Source organism: Anser brachyrhynchus (genome assembly GCF_964034855.1).
Source record: "Anser brachyrhynchus genome assembly, contig: SCAFFOLD_237, whole genome shotgun sequence".
Taxonomy (NCBI): Eukaryota; Metazoa; Chordata; class Aves; order Anseriformes; family Anatidae; genus Anser; species Anser brachyrhynchus.
Genome location: NW_027663745.1, coordinates 26,520 through 34,751, shown reverse-complemented (window position 1 = coordinate 34,751; position 8,232 = coordinate 26,520). Strand labels below are relative to the sequence as shown.

The 8,232-nt window shown below is 51.4% G+C and overlaps 1 long non-coding RNA gene across 1 annotated transcript; it reads left to right on the top strand.

The window, feature by feature from the left end:
- Positions 1-260: 260 nt before the first annotated feature.
- On the top strand, positions 261-4,063 carry LOC308186878. The gene is made up of 2 exons (XR_013944359.1): positions 261-3,507; positions 3,622-4,063. It is a non-coding gene; the product is annotated as an uncharacterized lncRNA (long non-coding RNA).
- Positions 4,064-8,232: the final 4,169 nt, after the last annotated feature.

Sequence of the window (8,232 nt, the reverse complement as noted above, 5' to 3'; positions counted from 1 at the left end):
ACTTTTGGGGCCTGCCTTGGAGGGGTTGGGAACTGCTTGTACACCTTTGGGGCCTGCGTCTGCGCGGGGCGGGGGGGGTTGGGGGGTTGGAGCTGGTTTTAACCTTTCGGGCTTGCATCTGGAGGGGGTTGGGGCCTGCCTTTGGGGGGGTGGTTGTGAGCTGCTTGTATACTGTAGGGGCCTGCTTGTACACCTTTGGGGCCTGCGTCTGGGGGGGGGTGGGAGCTGCTTGTACACTGTTAGGGCCTGCCTTGGGGGAGGGGTTGGGGCATGTGCCTTGGGGGCATGGGGTTGGGAGCTGCTTCTACGCTGTAGGGGTCTGGGTCTTGGGGGGTTGGGGCTGTTTGTACACCTTTGGGGCGTGCCTCTGGGGAGGATGGGGAGTTGCTTGTACACCTTTGGGGCCTGTGTCCGGGGGGGGGTTGGGGCCTGTGCCGGGGGGGTTGGGAGCTGCTTGTACGCTCTAGGGTCCTCTGGCAGGCTTTGGGGCCTCCCTTTGAGGGGGGCAGTTGGGAGCTGGTTGTACACCTTTGGGGCCTGAGTCTGGGGTGTGGGGGCTGGGGCTGAGGCCTGGGGCCTGGGGCATGCATCTGGGTGGTGGTGGGGGGGGGTCCAGTTCATGGGGGGGGTGGGTTGGGAGCTGCTTGTGGACAGTTGGGGTCTGCATCCGGGTGTGGCTGGGGCCCGCTTGTAGACTTCTGCAGCCTGTGTCTGGTGTTTGGGGGCTTTTCTGTAGTGTTTGGGGATCGCATTTTGGCTTTGGGATGTGTCTAGAGCTTCTGGGGCCTAGCTGTAGTGCTTGGGGCCTGCGTCTGGGGCTTTTCTGTAGCATTTTGGTAGCGTGTTTGTGATTTGGGGTCTGTATCCAGGGTTTTGCCTTTTTTGTAGTTTTCAGCTTTGTGTCTGTTTCTTTGTTGGTTGCCTGGGGTTTGGGGTTTGGATCATTAGTCAGTGTCATTAGCGTCGGGGGGTTGATATGAAGGGTTAGGGTTGTGGTTAGAGTTGTTAGGGTTAAAGAGAATAAGGATTTTAGGGTAAGGGGATCAAGGTTGTGGGAATAAAAATGTTTTTGCACAGAGTTACATCGTTTAGAGGGAAGGAGGGTGGTATTGATATATGCTTGCAGTGATAAGAAAGCTTAACAGACAACCTTGTAAAATGCAGACAACCAGAATCCTTAGAGCAATTGGGTGGAAATCACGGTGTAAGAAACATTACCACCTCAAAGAGGAAAACAGTCAAGAAAAAAATAAAATTGACTAGTAACAGGCCAGCAGCTGTGTATTTTCTGTGAAGCACTGGATAGATTGTGAACATGGATTACCCAGTCAATGGGGAAACTGGGGAGGGTCCTGGTCACCGAGAGGAAAAAAAAAATTATATAAACTGTGTTATGGAACTAGTAGGTGGCTTGTGGGACGCCTGCCATTGCAATCGTGAATAAAAATGCTACCTCACTGAGATACTTGCCTGAGCCTATGGTATTGGTTACAGAGTGTTTCTAATAAGGTGTTAGGGTTTTAAGGTTTCAGGGCTAAGGCACTAGGGTTGGGTTTCAGGGTTAGGGTTTCCAGGGTTTAGGGTTAGGATTTTAAGGTTGTTAGGGTTGGAGTTATAAGGGTTAGGGTTTGGGGGTTAGTGTGTTAAGGTTTTAAAGTATTTTGTGGTTTTAGTGTTGATAGGGTTTTTAGGGTTAGGGTCTTAGGGTTTTAGTTATGGTCAGGTATTTAGGGTTAGGGTTTTAAGGTCTTATTTTTTTTTTTTTTAAGGTTAGGGTCTCCAGCGTTAGGGCTTTGAGAATCTTTACGTTTTGGGTTAGGGTTTAGAGGGTCTTAATTTTTAGGGTTAGGGCTTTTAGGCGTAGGTCTAGTGTGGTAAATTTTATCGGGTTAGGACTGTAAGGGTTTTTAGGGTTAGGGTTTCTAGGGTTTTTTGGGGTAGGGGTTAGGGTTAGATCCGTGGGAGCCGTAGTGTTAGGGGTCAGGGTTCTTAGGGGTAAGGCCCAATATTAGGGTGGAAGGCCAAACTAAGGGGGGAGCCCCCCCCAAAATTGAAGGGTCGAAGCCCCAATTTAGGGGAAGAAACGTCAAAATTGTGGGGTCCCCCAAAATTGGGCGGAAGAGCTCTTAATATTGGGGGAAACCCAAAAAAGGAGGGTGGAGGACTCTAAAATTGGGGGGACCCCCCCAAATTGGTTGTGTCCCCCCCCAAATTGGTTGTGTCCCCCCCAAAATTGGTTGTGTCCCCCCCAATTAGGGGAGGAACCCCCAAAATTGGGTGGGCGAACCCCCAAATTGGGGGGGCAGAACACTTAAATGGAAGTGTGAAATTCCAGAATTGAATGTGGACCCCCCAGAACAGTCTTCAGGGGTTTAGTGTGGTAAATTTTATCGGGTTAGGGCTGTAAGGGTTTTTAGGGTTAGGGTTTCTAGGGTTTGTTGGGGTAGGGGTTAGGGTTAGATCCGTGGTTGCCATAGCGTTAGGGGTCAAGGTTCTTAGGGGTTAGGCCTAATATTAGGGCGGAAGGCCAAAATAAGAGGGGGGGAGCCCCCCCCAAAATCGAAGGGTTGAAGCCCAAAGTTAGGGGAAGGAACGGCCAAATTGTGGGGTCCCCCAAAATTGGGCGGAAGAACTCTTTAATATTAGGGGGGAACCCAAAAAAGGAGGGTGGGGGACTCTACAATTGGGGGGGACCCCCAAAATTGGTCGGGTCCCCCCAAATTAGGGGAGGAACCCCCAAAATTGGGTGGGTGAACCCCCAAATTGGGGGGAAGAAGACTTAAATGGAAGTGTGAAATTCCAGAATTGAATGTGGACCCCCCCCAGACCTGGGGAGGAATCCCCAAACTTGGGGGGGACCCCCAAAATTGGGGTTAAAGCCCCAGATCCCGGGGAGCTAAGCCCCAAATTAAGGGAAGGAACCTCAAACATGTGGTGAGAACCCCAACATTGGGGGAAAGAACCTTAATATTAGGGTGGCAGGCCAAGAAAGGATGGTGGGGGCCTCCAAAATTGTGGGGGGCTTGGAATTGGGGGGAATCCCCAAAATGGAGGGGGAACCCCAAAAGTGGGGGGGGGGGCGAAGCACCAAATTAGGGGAAGGAACCCCAAAATTGCGGGGAAGAACTCTGAAATGGAGAGCTGAAAACCCGAAATTGAGGGGAAACCCCCCAAAACGGCGGGAAAACCCTCCATAAACACGAAACCGGTAATGTAACAGAGCAAAAAATGGCGTCCTACGGCAAGGTGCGAGGCTCAATTTTCTGGGGGGTGCTGGGAAATGTAGTTCTTGGCCACCGGGTTTCCGGGAGTCCATATTGTTTTCCCAGAGCATGCCGGGAGATGTAGTTCTCGGACACTGGGCTTCCGGGAGGCCATGTTGGTTTCCCATCTTTGCTAGACTCCGGGAGCTCTGGGTTCACAGAGAAACCCCCAAACTGAAAAATGTACCTGCTAATATATTGGGCTCTAAATGTAGCCCTGGGTTAATTGAATAACAATCCCTGGGTAAGATTGAAGTGCAGGAGGGGTTGGCTACGGTTTTAAGAGCCGGTTTGCAGAAAAGGGATTTCCCGTTAAGAAATGGCATATACTGATTGTTCTCTTCCTTGCTCTGCCAAGACCTCAAGCACATCTTGGAAGCCAGGCAGAATCCGTGGAGCCAATGGAGTTCTCAAGCTCGACTTCAGCTTCTTCCCAGCTAGAAGAAGCAAGGACACGCCGGCTGAGTTCCACAGGCAACGCGCCCGTATCTGTAGACGAGGATTTAGAGATGCTACTTTGGGAACTCTCAGACGGCATACTGGAAGCCGAGCTCGACTTGGACCCAGGGAAGGATGAGGATGACCTCCTCCTTGAGCTTTCCAAGATGATTGATGATTGAACTGCATAGTCCTATGGTATATTAAAAAAAAAAAAAGAAAAAAAAAAAAAAAAGAAAACAACTCTTCTTCTTGTTGGATACCCTGAGGTGATCCTTTTTCTAACTGAGGCTTTGCAATGAGACTTAAAGCACAGTTGGAACTGGTAGAAATTGGCAGGATCTGCACTCAGTTGTCCTAAGTTTTCCTGCTGGTCAGAGTTAAGGTCTTGTGCATGGTTCCGTAACTATAGGTGGCTACCTTTGATATCAAGAGGACAAAGCACTTGTTTCTTTTGGCACAGAAAGATGTCCATCAGCACACTGTGGTGGCTGTGAATTGACGTAGTGATGGAGCGATGCTCTGAAGGCTTAAACGGAAAGCTTCTTCCTTCCGCCCCCCCTTGGCACAGCTCGATGTTGGGCACATTGTGAAGCCTGGGTGTTCTGATTTCTCGGACAGTTGATACCCAAATCCCGGAGTTACTATGTCAACTCTTGACTTTTATTTGTGTATGCCATTGTTTTGACTGTAATCTTTTCAGATGATGAAGCTGTAAGGGCGGGAGGGAGCAAAATAATTATTCTAGCGTTGTGGACCAAACATGCTGCCAGGAGTGGTGGTGGTGGGGTCAGCCCACCCGGCCTTACTTTCAATTATCAGGGATGATAAAATGGTGTGAAAAGCAGCAGCTCTGCGATACGGCTACGCTACCCCCACTCCCTTCTCTTGTGCTGTACCAAAGTTCCCCCAAGCTTTGGTTGGTGCTTTTTGCTGGTGACAGTAGGACTCCAGGGCGAGTAGTCGGGACTCTCCTGCAGTAACTGGGTCAATTAAGGGTTGGTTTAAGTGCCTCCTGGTTTTTAAAATTGCTCCCCTGAGCTGCTGGCTCTGCTGCCTGCTACAGCAAATGTTCGGGTGCCATCAGCGTCGCACTTGGGCGTGGGCACTGACCCTGCGGAGGAGAGCTGAGACTCGCGTGTATTGTGTACCCTGCCGCCAGTGATCGTTTTCCCCTAGCAGATCTATTTTGAATCATTTCCCTAAATTTTAGAGGAACTTTAGGCTCTTTGTGCTATGATTTGTGAAGCTGTAGGGGCCCTCAGGCATTTGCTGCTGGCAGAGGAAAACCGCTTGTCGAATTTGTTGTAAATACTTTCTGTTTGGACAACAATGCCTCTGTGTGTGTGTGTGTGTGTGTGTGTGTGTGCACGCGTGCGTGCTTTGACGACCCCCTGCGACGCCCCAGCTCCGCGAGGGAAGCTTTGAAGCGGCTCTGGGAAAACCTCTGCGGAAGAAACCGCTGCTAGTGACTTGCGGAAAAGGGACTCCACAATCAGTGAGATTGTAAAGTCGGTATGTTTATTCAGCGCTGGGCAGCACGGGAGGTCGTGGGCATGAAGATTGATGACTCTTCCTCGTCACCGCTAGTTGACCTCTTGTCTTTGCACAGACTCAGTTGCTCCTTGGCTCTTGTCCATCTGCAGGACCAGTTTCTCCCAGTTTCTTAAGACAGGCTCACTCTCTTATTAGGAGACTGACCTTGGTAAGGGGCCCAAGGCTTCTTGCTTTAGTTAATTGGCACAATGCACCATAGTTAGCAAAGATGCTAAGTAGCATCCTAGTTTAAAGCTGTCAGCGCTCTATCTCTACTTGATAAGATTCTCCTAACTCCCTCTCTCACTGGAGCCCACGCAGCCCTCCGTCCTGCCGAAGGACTTCACGGGGACTTCTGCCGGCTCCGGGTGCCCGCACACAGACAGAAATGGCTTTGAGAGAAAACAATCAGGAGGAGGAGAGCTCAGAGACTGCGGCCGGCTTCGGCCACCTTCCCCTCGCTTTCCCTCTCCGTGTTCAAACCGAGCACTGTTCTGCCGTCAACCTTCGCTGCCTCTGCCCGCGGCGCTGGGCTTTCGCGTGTGCCATTGCTCCTCTACATATTTTATCCTTCCTTTTGTAAGGAATGGTCCAGCAATTCGTGTCACTAAGGGATTTGAAGGGTTACCATCGAGGCCCGGGTCTAGGTGATAAGAGAACAAAGGGGTTTTTAGGGAAAAGTGCTGACTACTGCAGGGGATGTTGCTAGAGTTTCTGAAATCCGGCGCAGAGGCTCCCAAACGAGGAGGAAGGGGGAGCTGAAGGACAATTGAAGGACAAAAGCCTGAGAGGAAGACAACCAGCATTCAGCCCGAGCAAGCCCCGAGAGACCACCAGAGACTGGTACGCAGGCGCCCCTGGGAGGGGTTTCGGATTCCGGAAACCAATTCTAATAACCCTGCCTCTTCTCGAAGTAGTAATGAATATGTATTAGCCTGGGAGCATCAAAACCAGCCGCCTTACGTAACAGGCGTGCGTCCTGGGGGAGCAGAGACTCCCGGCACACCCAGCGCTGCTTGCTTGCCTCTATTCGTTTAATAAATTGTAAACTTTGATTGTAATCCTATTTGGATTTATAACAGCCATTTATAACACTTTTTATATTTGTATTTTATTTAAGGCTGTCTTGCCCCCCTCCCCCCCCAGCCTCGCTGCTCGCCAATAAAGCTGGCGCAGGGGCTAAGGGATTTGAAGGGCCTGCTTGTACACCTAAGGGATTTGAGGGCCTGCTTGTACACCTTTGGGGACTGCCTCTTTTGGGGGGGGGGGGGGGGTGTTAGGAGCTGCTTGTATACTTTTTTAGGCATTCCTCTGAGAGGGGGTTGGGAGCTTCGTGTATACTGGGGGGGGAGGGCCTCCCTCGAGGTGGAAGCGGGGGGGGTTGGAGCGTTTCTACACTGTAGGGGCCTGCCTGTACACTTTTGGGGCCTGCCTTGGAGGGGTTGGGAACTGCTTGTACACCTTTGGGGCCTGCGTCTGCGCGGGGCGGGGGGGGTTGGGGGGTTGGAGCTGGTTTTAACCTTTCGGGCTTGCATCTGGAGGGGGTTGGGGCCTGCCTTTGGGGGGGTGGTTGTGAGCTGCTTGTATACTGTAGGGGCCTGCTTGTACACCTTTGGGGCCTGCGTCTGGGGGGGTTGGAGCTGCTTGTACACTGTTAGGGCCTGCCTTGGGGGAGGGGTTGGGGCATGTGCCTTGGGGGCATGGGGTTGGGAGCTGCTTCTACGCTGTAGGGGTCTGGGTCTTGGGGGGTTGGGGCTGTTTGTACACCTTTGGGGCGTGCCTCTGGGGAGGATGGGGAGTTGCTTGTACACCTTTGGGGCCTGTGTCCGGGGGGGGGTTGGGGCCTGTGCCGGGGGGGTTGGGAGCTGCTTGTACGCTCTAGGGTCCTCTGGCAGGCTTTGGGGCCTCCCTTTGAGGGGGGCAGTTGGGAGCTGGTTGTACACCTTTGGGGCCTGAGTCTGGGGTGTGGGGGCTGGGGCTGAGGCCTGGGGCCTGGGGCATGCATCTGGGTGGTGGTGGGGGGGGGTCCAGTTCATGGGGGGGGTGGGTTGGGAGCTGCTTGTGGACAGTTGGGGTCTGCATCCGGGTGTGGCTGGGGCCCGCTTGTAGACTTCTGCAGCCTGTGTCTGGTGTTTGGGGGCTTTTCTGTAGTGTTTGGGGATCGCATTTTGGCTTTGGGATGTGTCTAGAGCTTCTGGGGCCTAGCTGTAGTGCTTGGGGCCTGCGTCTGGGGCTTTTCTGTAGCATTTTGGTAGCGTGTTTGTGATTTGGGGTCTGTATCCAGGGTTTTGCCTTTTTTGTAGTTTTCAGCTTTGTGTCTGTTTCTTTGTTGGTTGCCTGGGGTTTGGGGTTTGGATCATTAGTCAGTGTCATTAGCGTCGGGGGGTTGATATGAAGGGTTAGGGTTGTGGTTAGAGTTGTTAGGGTTAAAGAGAATAAGGATTTTAGGGTAAGGGGATCAAGGTTGTGGGAATAAAAATGTTTTTGCACAGAGTTACATCGTTTAGAGGGAAGGAGGGTGGTATTGATATATGCTTGCAGTGATAAGAAAGCTTAACAGACAACCTTGTAAAATGCAGACAACCAGAATCCTTAGAGCAATTGGGTGGAAATCACGGTGTAAGAAACATTACCACCTCAAAGAGGAAAACAGTCAAGAAAAAAATAAAATTGACTAGTAACAGGCCAGCAGCTGTGTATTTTCTGTGAAGCACTGGATAGATTGTGAACATGGATTACCCAGTCAATGGGGAAACTGGGGAGGGTCCTGGTCACCGAGAGGAAAAAAAAAATTATATAAACTGTGTTATGGAACTAGTAGGTGGCTTGTGGGACGCCTGCCATTGCAATCGTGAATAAAAATGCTACCTCACTGAGATACTTGCCTGAGCCTATGGTATTGGTTACAGAGTGTTTCTAATAAGGTGTTAGGGTTTTAAGGTTTCAGGGCTAAGGCACTAGGGTTGGGTTTCAGGGTTAGGGTTTCCAGGGTTTA